An 11,140-nucleotide genomic window follows, 5' to 3' on the forward strand; every position below is an offset into this window, starting at 1 on the left:
AAGAACTTCCAGCAGAGTTAAAGCACTGGCTAGGATACAGTTCATTGTATTGTCTTGTGTAGTTCCACTAAAATGTATGATTGGCACAACATGATCCCTGTTTGCACGAGTAGGAACAAGGTGAAACCTTCATTAGCTTAGTGAGAAAGGATAGGAAGACATTAGCATATTACTCAAACAGTAGCATCAAATTCATGATGGATAATACGCAAAACATTGCCTCATTGAACCAATGGCAATAAATTGACATGCAAAACAATAGCACTATTATGTCATGACACTAATAATATTCCCTCCCTGCTCCACCACATGATTCATCTCCATAGACAAACATTCACACGTACATGATTCAGCATAGGGTCCTACTAAAGATTTGTTTAACTCCAACAGGAAAATTAGGCACTAATAAATTAGTGGTACTTAAGTACTCCTAATTAATTAAGCGAGACAGCAGAAGTGGAAGGGCTCCCTGGAGGATCGTCTCACATGTAAGGTAGTTGTTGCCGGAGCCCTTGAATAGCCTCGACTGAGGCCTCTGGCTTCAGCAAGATCGCCTTGGCACTGTTTATTCTTCTTCTTCTTCCTCTTCATGCTCTGTTTCTCTTTCTCCTCACCAGTTGGTGAAACCAAGTACATGATTGGCCTTCTAATTCATAATTGGTTTTGTCAGTGAGGGAGTACAAGTGTACTAGTAAAAAACAGCATTATTTTCTCATGGCAGTTGGAAAATAGAGATGAACACATGCATTAAATATCATTCTTACCTAAAGGAAGGTTATGGTGCCAATATGGATGATGAGGATTGGAACATAGATCTCCCTTTGTGCAGTTCCACCAAAATGAACCAACTGTTCCATCTGACATTCCAGTTAAACAACACAAAAGTCACTTCTTTTAAGAAGAGTTTTGTGCAGTGCACCAAAAGGTCACAACAGCAACCAGGTGAATTGGATATCCCTGTTTGCACAAAAAGGCATAGAGGAAACAGTCAGAGTCTCAAACAATTACAGACAAAAACATTTGGCTAAACTTGTCAGAGTCTCAAACAATTACAGGCAAAAATACTGGCATGGCTTCATTTTTACCAGGGACATTATATTAAGAACAGCTAAGGCTGCGTTCGGTTCACAAGTTTGGTGTAGGATTTTCGTAGGAACACAATTCCTACGGTATTATTTCCTTCCAACCGTTCGGAACATGGGAAAGGTGAATAGTGTTTCATAGGAAAGCTGTTCTGGTAGTACTGATTCCATTGGATTAGAAACATCCATTTGCTACTCATTTTTTGGGCGGAAGCCCGAGGTAGGCGCTCGCTGCCATGCGTTAGATAGGTTGCTGTGCCGTGTTTGCCGGAATAAAAAAATCAACCTATGTGTGGTACGTGAGGTGAGGACAAGAGTAGTCACTGTGCAGCTGAATAAACAAATAGCATCTCATACTGCCAAGCATGCTACAACAAAAAAACAAATCTGTACATTTCGTAGTCCATCCGAACACATTCTCTTGAGAGTTTCCTCCGGTTCGCTGTTCATAGTTTTATACCTACATTCCTTTCCTATTCCTCTATTTTCATCAAGACCTATGTTTTCTGCCCCTTTATTCCGACCGGAGCCTAAATATTTGGTATAAGGGCATGGGACAGTGGGTGCACCAGCAGTACAGCACCATGTACGTAAACAGGGGCATAAAGTGGTGATTCATAGTTTGTTGCCCCGAGAAACAAACATCCAAGAAACATATCTGGGTTGGTCCCATTTTTGTTCACTCTAGCCACCTACTCCTATGTGTGGATAGCAAATCTAGTCCTGGTCATACCACTGTGTACAATGTTACCCCTATATTTCCCTTTTCGACCAAGAGACCGGTTGGATGACCAGTCTGTACTACTTTCATCCCCTTTCCTTCCTGTTTGTACCAAGTCCGATGTACATACTAAATTCCCCCACCCCTACTTTATTTCAATGACAAGTATTTTCGGACGGAGGGAGTACAAGATTCAACTCCATGAAGTAGCTTTACCTCTAACAATAGAAAAAAATAGGTGACGTTGGACCATCCGATCGAGAGGGGCTGAGAGGTAGAAAATGATGCACATGCAGCGATGTAGCGAGCTGGGGAAGTAGAGCTAAGGCGGTTTCGAACGAAGATATACCTGAAGGTCGTCGGGATGTGGATAGGTGGGCGGCGGGAGGCCGGATCCGCCCACAGGCAGTGACGAAGGGATCGGAGGACCTCCCGCGCCGGCGCTCGGCCAGAGATAACGGTGTGGCCGGCAGTGGGTCTCCTCCCTCGCTGTCGACGACGGCCTAAACGCTGCGCCTCCTCCCTTTCACCAGCGGAGGGGGATACGTCCGGATCTGTAACCAGCGGTGAGGATAGAAAGCCAGTCTTTTTGGAAGGGAGAAAGACAGGGTTACTACCCCTATCTTGTTTAGATCTGGAGAGGATGAGAGTGTGTGAATAGAGCAGCCCTAGCAAGCAATCGTGGAGGCTCCGGCCTATATATAAGTAGTGGGGTAGTTTTCCTTTTTCACTCCATCAAAACAATCGTTTAAAATTGTGTACTACTACATGCCAGGTCGCGGTTTTTTTAGTTGTTGATTGTTTTTTGAGATAGCTACCCGCTTGTTCCAAGTGGTGTTACAGTGTGCCAGTTTGCACTTTGTATCGTTCAAGTCTAGTAGTACTACAAGTCCCTCCATTAAATGAACAACCACCCCCTCGTAAAACTTGTGAACAAGCCCACGGCTAAAATTAGCGGAAACGTGGGTTGCCCCAACATGCATTATTATTTATATTTTCTACTCCCTCCATTCCTAAATATAAGTCTTTTTTATTAGCCACACCTAAGACAAGAATTTTTTTATTAGCAGTGAACCACACATGTCATAGACACAAAAATTGTGGCAAGATTCCCTTAGGCAAGCCAAAGTGTGTCTAACAATTTGAGCAACTCAGGTTAGGCAAGTGTGGCAAGTGTGGGAAAAATAATGTGGAAACATAAGACAAACATAGTCACAATCCAAACAGCCCCGTGATTTTTTGTGACATGCATGAAAATTTGGTTAGTTAAATTTATAGTCAAAATTTGGCAAGGTGCATCAAATCAACACATGCAAGTATCAAAAGGAAAGTCACGGCATGCATGCATGCGTTGTACTCCCTCCATTTCTAAATATAAGTCTTTTTAGAGATTGCAACAAGTGACTACTCCCTCCGTTCCTAAATTTAAGTTTTTTTAGGGATTCCACTACAAACTACATACAGATGTATATAGACATATTTTAGAGTGTAGATTCACTCATTTTGTTTCGTATGTAGTTCATAGTGAAATCTCTAAAAAGACTTATATTTTGGAACGGAGGGAGTACATACGAAGCAGAATATGTCTACTCCTGCATACGAAGTAGCCCATTTGAAATGTGTAAAAAGACATTTATCGAATGCAATGCTTTGATGTGTCGCGTCAACTCGTACAAGACCGAGAAATTTGATTACTACGACGCCCTCTCCCTCGCGGACTGAGCTCCGGTGCCTTAACTGCACCTGCCTTTGGCTGCATGACAGGTGAGCCAACCACCTATTGGGCCCACCTGTCATGGACGCAAAGGCAGGAGCAGTAAGTAGAAGCTTTCGCTACATGCTATCCCTCCCGCACGAGGTGGACGGACATGCAGCAGTAGATTCGATACTGTAGAAGTAGGAGTAACATCATTGTTCGTCTTCTCGAAGAGGCGAAGAGCCAAGTGCAAACCAAACGTGGCAGTTGCGATCGCTCACGTGGTGCGGTTCCTTGGAGTACTAGCCAGGCTCTTGCATGAGACAAAATTGTTGTTGTTTAACAATTAAACTCCATTATCCATTGGTTGATACTCATTCTGCATAGGTCCACACGCTTAGCACCGTTTCCTCCTGGGGTCACCAATGTTTATTTGCTAATTAATAGCATTCCAGGGAATGAACTATCCATTGCAAGTCATTAAAAGCATGCACACCTCTCATCTCTTATTGGTTGATGCGTATGTCAAGAAACAAGAAACAAGGTAGAAGTTAATGCACCGCGCCTAAGTGTTTTGGGACTATTTGGTTTTCGTAAGATGACTTACACACCTAGATGGAGGGAGTACTATAGACCTGTAAACCGGAAAGGAGTATTTGCCTTTCTAGATATTTCAACAAGTGACTAGACTTTGGCTCGAAAAAAAACAAGTGACTAGACTACACCGTGTGCAGTACCCCCTCCCTTCCGGTTTATAGGGCTCAAATCTCAAATCTCATGAACCAAGGCATTTTGCGATTGGAGGAATGTATCTCGTACTTTACAAAACTACCCTAATTAAACTCATGCATTAATTACGTAGTTCTCTCGTTTTCCTCTCCACCTTGGTTGCGGTGCACAATATTGAGAGTGCTTGGATACGTTTTAGTCTCATGACTAAAAGTAGTGGGACTAAAACTTGTTAGCGTCATCCATGCTTGGATCCAAATACTAAAGAGACTAAAATCAAGTTAATGACATTTCAAAGCATCCGGGCCCGCGTGCCATCCACCAAATCACAACGAGGTGCTACAGTCGAGACTCACCTGTCACCCCGGTGTGGCCGTCATGACCCGTCATATCACAAAACCCACACCTTTACCAGCAGTGGTAAGGTGGCCTCCAAGTTGGACTGGACGAAGCAACCATCATTTCATTGGAACGCTCGTTCAAGCCCTTTCTTCCCTTTCTTGAAGAAAACCTCACTCCAGGCTACTCACTTCTGCCATTTTTCTTCTCTACTGACGAAGGAAAGGTGGGCGAATCAGTTATGCTGCTATATTTTCATTCCAATAATCTTCTTTTTGCGAAGCACCGACCGATTCTCACATCCTATTCTTTTCCCGTTTTCATTGTGATTGTGGTTTCCTTTCGATTGCTTTTTGTTTGTCAGTTCATTGATGGATCGGGAGCACTAGGCAAAGAGTTGCCGGCAGACAACCCACTGGAGACAGCGATCTCTAGGAAGCGAGCACCGACCAACGAGTTGACCATGTTGGTGGGCCAACCCATGGAGACGAAGAACTCCAAGAAACAAGCACTGTCCAAAGAGTTGAGGACGTTGGCGGACGAACTCCTCAAAGAAAGTTGGAAGAACAGCAAGGGCCCCACTGTGCCTACCCCAGGAGCTCTGATTGCCACCTATGTGAGGCTCAAGACCGAGTTTGAGGAGATAGTCGCCATTGAGAAGCGGTATTCCCCTGGCAAGGTGATGGCCCCCATTGAGGACGAGGAGATGGCCCTCGGAGGGATGAGATCCCTCGGTGAGCTGCACAAGGTAAAAAATAATGGCTTATTACCATAGTTGTGGTTTTTGATTATTTGCAATGTGCTTGCTTTTTGATTATTTGCAATGTGCTTGCTAATATGTTAGTGTTGTGCAGGTGCCGATGGTTGTCCTTGATGACTCTGATGTCGTGGCCCGTCCTGTTGGCATCGCCCCGGAGATCGATTCTGATGCCGCTGTCCATCCTGTGGACATCGCCCCAGAGATCGATTCCGATGTCGTGGTCAGTCCTGTGGACATCGCCCCAGAAATCGATTCCCATGCCGCTGTCCGTGTTGTGGTCATTGCCCGAGAGATCGATGACAAGAAATAGTTGGTCGCGCTAATCCTTCAGGGTAGTTTGCATTGCCCTGTGTTTAATTACCAGAACGATGTGTGTTATCAAACCATCTTAGGGCTAGTGCACTGTCTTGTGTGGGCGGATCTTGCTACTTTTGTTTGATAGTGAATCATGCGATGAATCATGCGAACCCTCTCCGAGTTATGGAAACAGATGTATCCTCACCAGCTTTTGATGTAATATATGGCATGCTTAGATGTAAGTTTGAACTATTTATCATATCAGCAGGACTTGTTTGATGATTCTTGGTGTTAGTAGGCTAGCTACTGTGCGAGCTATAGTACTTGCAAAACACTCACCGAAGAGAAACGTTGGGGCTGATGAGCTCGTGGTATTCTTATACTTATCCCTCGTCGATTGACCAATAGCCCTAGCTCCTAAAATTGTAGGCTTAGCGATCGATCAGACAATAGTGGACATACATTCAGGCCTCATTTGGTTCATAGGGTAGGAAAATCGTACGTAGCAAAAGTACAGAGAACAACGCAACACAAAATCATAGCAGTGCAGAGACGTACTCCCTCCGTTCCAAAATAGATGACCTAGGCGGGCTAGTTTGGCCTAGTGGGTTTCAGTGATATGACGTGGTACAGTGCCGTCCAGTCTTCGCGTGTGGTAGCAGTATTGCGGGTACAGTAAGTTTTCTTGAAGAAGCGGAATTCAACGAAGTCATGATGGTTCCTTTGTCCGAACAACTTACGGTGGGAAAGGTTAGGCCTGTGATACGACCGGGGTAGACCAGGATAATTTTGTGCATGGCAGGTGGACCAGGATGGTTGACGTCCCACATGTTGACGAATGAAAGTATTCTTTCCGATATAGAGGATGAGCAACGAGTATTCATTGTTTATTTTTGATGAAAGCTATTGTCTCCACTGTTACTCCTTGACTTTGGCAATGCCTCTCTCTCCTCCACATAAGCGGGGACTACTTGCTATGCATGCAGCGGGCAGCTGGCGTCTTGAGGGGCCAGGGCGGTGAGAGCGGGCTCCGAAAGCGGTCCGGACTCCAGCATGGCCCACCTCACATTATCACCATATATTTCTTGGAGTCCGTACGCGGCCGGCGGGCGATCTCTTCTCCCTCCCCCGTTTCTCTCTTCTCAGCCGACGCCTGCCGAGCGATTAGATTTCGGCTATCGACGGTTTATTCAATTACGGTCCCACATGTCAGTGAAATTGCCAGACAACGCATGTCCCCTCTGGTGAGCGGCGTGCGAGCCAGACTGTCGGGGTTGCGACACGTACGAGTCGTAAGTGTGCCGCCTTTTCCTTTAGAACTTGCGAAGTGTAACATTTTCGCGCGATCGATCGATAGAAATCCAGAACAAAATGACGAGGGCGGTGCTTTCCCGCTTGTTAGGCGGGCTAGTTCGAGTGATATGACGTGCTACAGTGCCGTCCACTTGCTCCATTTTTATGTAAGCAAGAGTTTACACTCGTACGCGGGAGGAGTGCGAAACACCGTGGATCTGATTTTGATCGAGGGATAACTGTTCCCTGCCAAATAATGGAGGATTGTTAGCGATTATAGCATGATAGTTAGGGCATCTCCAGCGCTGGCCCACAAATTTACACCGGCATCTGTCCGAGGACACTGATGGATGCCATCCGATGCTGCCCGCATACCTTTCGACAACTATATGAACTAACCAGACGAAATTCGTGCAAACAAAGCAAATTTCAAATTAACCGGATGAAATTCATTACATTTCGAAAACTTTTCCTACAAATTGGACGAAATTCATTACATATTTCGCACAAATCGTACTAAACCTACTGTAAACATAATCTAAACGATCCCCGGCGCCCGACCACCATGTCCGGCCATGAACCCAAGAAAGCCGGCCATTGCCTTTGCCTCCTCCTCATCCGCCTCGATAACCTCCTCCTCCGGCCGGAGCACAAGGTTATGAAGATTTCCGCCTCCACGTTTACCCCACCAAGCTTGGCGTCGACTGAGTGGAGTAGCGGTGGCCTTCCCGGGACCAGAGCGGCGGCGACCTACCGTGTACTACTCTTCCTCGCTGCCGGTTACACCCGCACACGCGCGCCGGCTTCGTGGTCATGGCGGCGGAGGGCGGCCCGGGGGGTGTCGGCGATCTCCTTCATTTGCTCCTGTGACAGTACGTCGAAGAGAGCTTTGGAGCGCGCCCGGAGCGGAGCCGCCGATGTCCCTCGTCTGCTCCTGCGACAGTACGTCCAAGAGAGCTTCGGAGCACCACGAGGCCATGGTTGAAGTGGTGCTGATAGAAGGAAGGGACCGTAGGAGAATAAGTGTGGGTCTTTGGCTATGGCTGGGAGCTCGGGCTCAAGTTAATATAGCGGGCGAATGGCAATGAGCCGCGGCAGACGGATGGACAACTGGCTCCGGAGTAGGTTCGTCGGGCATGAATGCAGACGCTGCTTCAGTGACTTAACTGCAGATGCATTTGGGTGTCTGACATGTGGGCCCAACGGGCGTCTGGCCCGCATGTCAGTGACACCAATTGCACCTGCAGTTAAGTCCAGTGAATGCGGCATTGACATTCTGGAGAGACGGTGACCGTTTCAGGCACATGCGGGCTGTTTGACTGGTCAACCATACAAATACGGAGCTATATGCTGAGCCAGTGACCGTATAATCACCATACCTCGTATACAATGATCAAAGTGAGCTATCAAGACAAGTTCGATGACCGCCAATGCATTTTACTCGGTAATAAATGACCAGGATTGAAGGGGAATCCTAATTTGCTTCGTATTCTATCCTTGAGCTCTTGACAAACCAATGCACTATACGGTTGTCCGGCCACTCCACCCCATAGCTCTCACCAAGCGTCGTTCATGCCACCGCGCCACACACTAACTGGTAAGGCAGCGATGGCATCCCGCCGCGCCGAGTTCCTTGCCGCCCACGAACGCACACAAAATGCTAGGGAAGCGATGGCATCCCGTCGTGCCGAGTTCATCGCCGCTCGTGACCTCACAACTATGTGGGAGGAATTTGAAGATGCCAAGGCCGAATGGGCGGTAGAGCAAGAGGCGGCCAAAGACGCACAGAGGGAGCGGAAAAGTCAGAAAGCACTCGAGAAAAGAGAGGCCCGCCGCCGCAAGAAAGAAAAGGACGCACGCGCTGCTGCGGAGAGGTTAGCGGAGATCCAAGCACGGTGGGGTGTCGCCGACAAAGCCGGGAAGGAGAACAATGGCGTCTGGCCAACATGTGAGAAGTAGTAGTACTAGTAGTTAGTGTATGTGACGGTGTCCTGGACTAGGGGGTACTCACCACGTCGTCTCCCGATCAGTTGGATTGGGCCGAGGACCCCCATGGCCGTATACTCATGGGCCAGTCCGGACAGTTGCTACATACAAGGAAGATTCCACAAGACTTGGCGATCAAGACAAAGACTCCTCCCCCACCGGCGTATTCGGCTAGGACTCTTGTTATCCTAGGCCTCTGGTGCATTATATAAAGCGAGGCCAGGCTAGTCGATAGATATACAACAACAATCATACCATAGGCTAGCTTCTAGGGTTTAGCCTCCTTGATCTCGTGGTAGATCCACTCTTGTAACATCCACAATATCAATATCAATCAAGCAGGACGTAGGGTTTTACCTCCATCAAGAGGGCCTGAACCTGGGTAAAACATCGTGTCCCTTGTCTCCTGTTATCATTGATCCTAAGACACACTGCTTGGGACCCCCTAACCGAGATCCGCCGGTTTTGACACCGACATTGGTGCTTTCATTGAGAGTTCCGCTGTGTGATCGGCGAAAGGATCAATGGCTCGACTGCAGGTCAACTGCGACGTCGACTTCTTCGTCACCAGTTCGGCCGGTCACCTTGGCTTGACCAAGGACTGCGCCCTACCTCCGATCGTCATGTTCGGATGAGGGTCTTCATCAAACACCAACTCCGATCTCTATCAAGATCATGGAGGAGTCATCCATGGATCTCGGGGGCTCTACGTCAACATTGCCCTCAGGCGACCGTACTGTTTTTCTGGACAGCAAACTTGTATCTGCTGCCACCGCCTCCTCGAGTGTCACCTAAACGATTACTTAGGTGGAATTATGCGGAATTAAGTCTATAACAACCCTGCAAAAATTTTGTCGAGTTCCGATGGAGGAATCTCCGGCAATCTCTGATATACCGGAGCCCTGTTGAATCTGGACGAGAATCCAGACGAGTTTAGGGCGTGGTATCCAACATCTAGCTCGGATGTCCTTTGGAGGATCCAACCGTTGATTTGCTGCGGAATTCCCATATCTACCACCTGCCAAAAATTCAGCTCGATCCGACCGTCCAAACTCCGGGAAACTTCCGATTAGTGCATCACTTTTTGGATCTGTTTTCTGCGCGAGAACGAATCCGACCCGAATTCATCTTCTTTATGAACGGGATCTCGGACATCCCTTTTGAAGGAAGTTTTCGTATGGGGTGTTGTGTTTTATTCTCAAACACATCCCAGTAGTATTGAAATTATTCTTGCAATACGAACTTCACCATCGCGCCGGTGTCAAACCAGCCCGACAACATCACTCCACGGCGGCCGACCTGCTTTAGACACGTCATCGCTTTGTTGAGCCGAGCTCAATTTCTTCGGATCATCATCTCGGCAAGCCGAACGAGAGTCCGGCATCGCGAAGGATAAATCATCACAAACATCGCCGCCCCACGGATTACACGGAGCAGGCATACCGGCATCGCCGCACGGCCGCTTCATCAAGCCGGCATCGACCATGTCACGACCTGCATCGGCAGGGCCGCACTATTGCTTCTTCAAGCTGGTGTCCATCACGCCGACCTACTTCGACATCTCGGCTGGACCTGGGGCTTCGCCATCTTTTCATCAACCTACTCCGTACACTTCGGCGTCACTAGCCGACTAGGCAATGGGTGCGCGGATCGAGTCTCAATTTTGGGAATCACCTTCTTTCGGATTGCTACAACAAATAAACCAGGTGCTATTAATCCTAGTATTTCTTTTTGCTTGTTTGTGTTAATTTTTCCCAAGAAATTATTACTCTGGTTAGTCCATCATATGTACACAGGTCTATCAAATACTGGCCGCATTATCGACGGTCGCATGATGGTTCGATCAGTTTCCGTACATAGTCTGGCGAACGCCGCATCCGGAACTCGGACCGACCTATGAATCCAGGCTTTGCCACACCTTTATTGCATTACGCCGACGACCTGCATCGACATCGACTTCGGCGCCAGGCCATATTTCTTTTATTACTCACTTTGCATAAATTATTTATTATGCAACGATTTTTTTACTATTATCTCTGGTTTGCACTATTTTTTGTGCACAGGAAAATGATCCAGTCGGACTATATCCTTTGACGTCACCTCAGCTGGACGAGGGGCTTCGTCAACACTTCATTACCCCATGCCAGGGACTTCGGCATCACTCTGCCGTCCTGCATTGACCATGCTATGTCACCACTTCACAGTGCCGAGCTCTTTGCTCCGCCACCTCGGGACCA

Source organism: Triticum aestivum, chromosome 7B, assembly GCF_018294505.1.
Source record: "Triticum aestivum cultivar Chinese Spring chromosome 7B, IWGSC CS RefSeq v2.1, whole genome shotgun sequence".
Taxonomy (NCBI): domain Eukaryota; kingdom Viridiplantae; phylum Streptophyta; class Magnoliopsida; order Poales; family Poaceae; genus Triticum; species Triticum aestivum.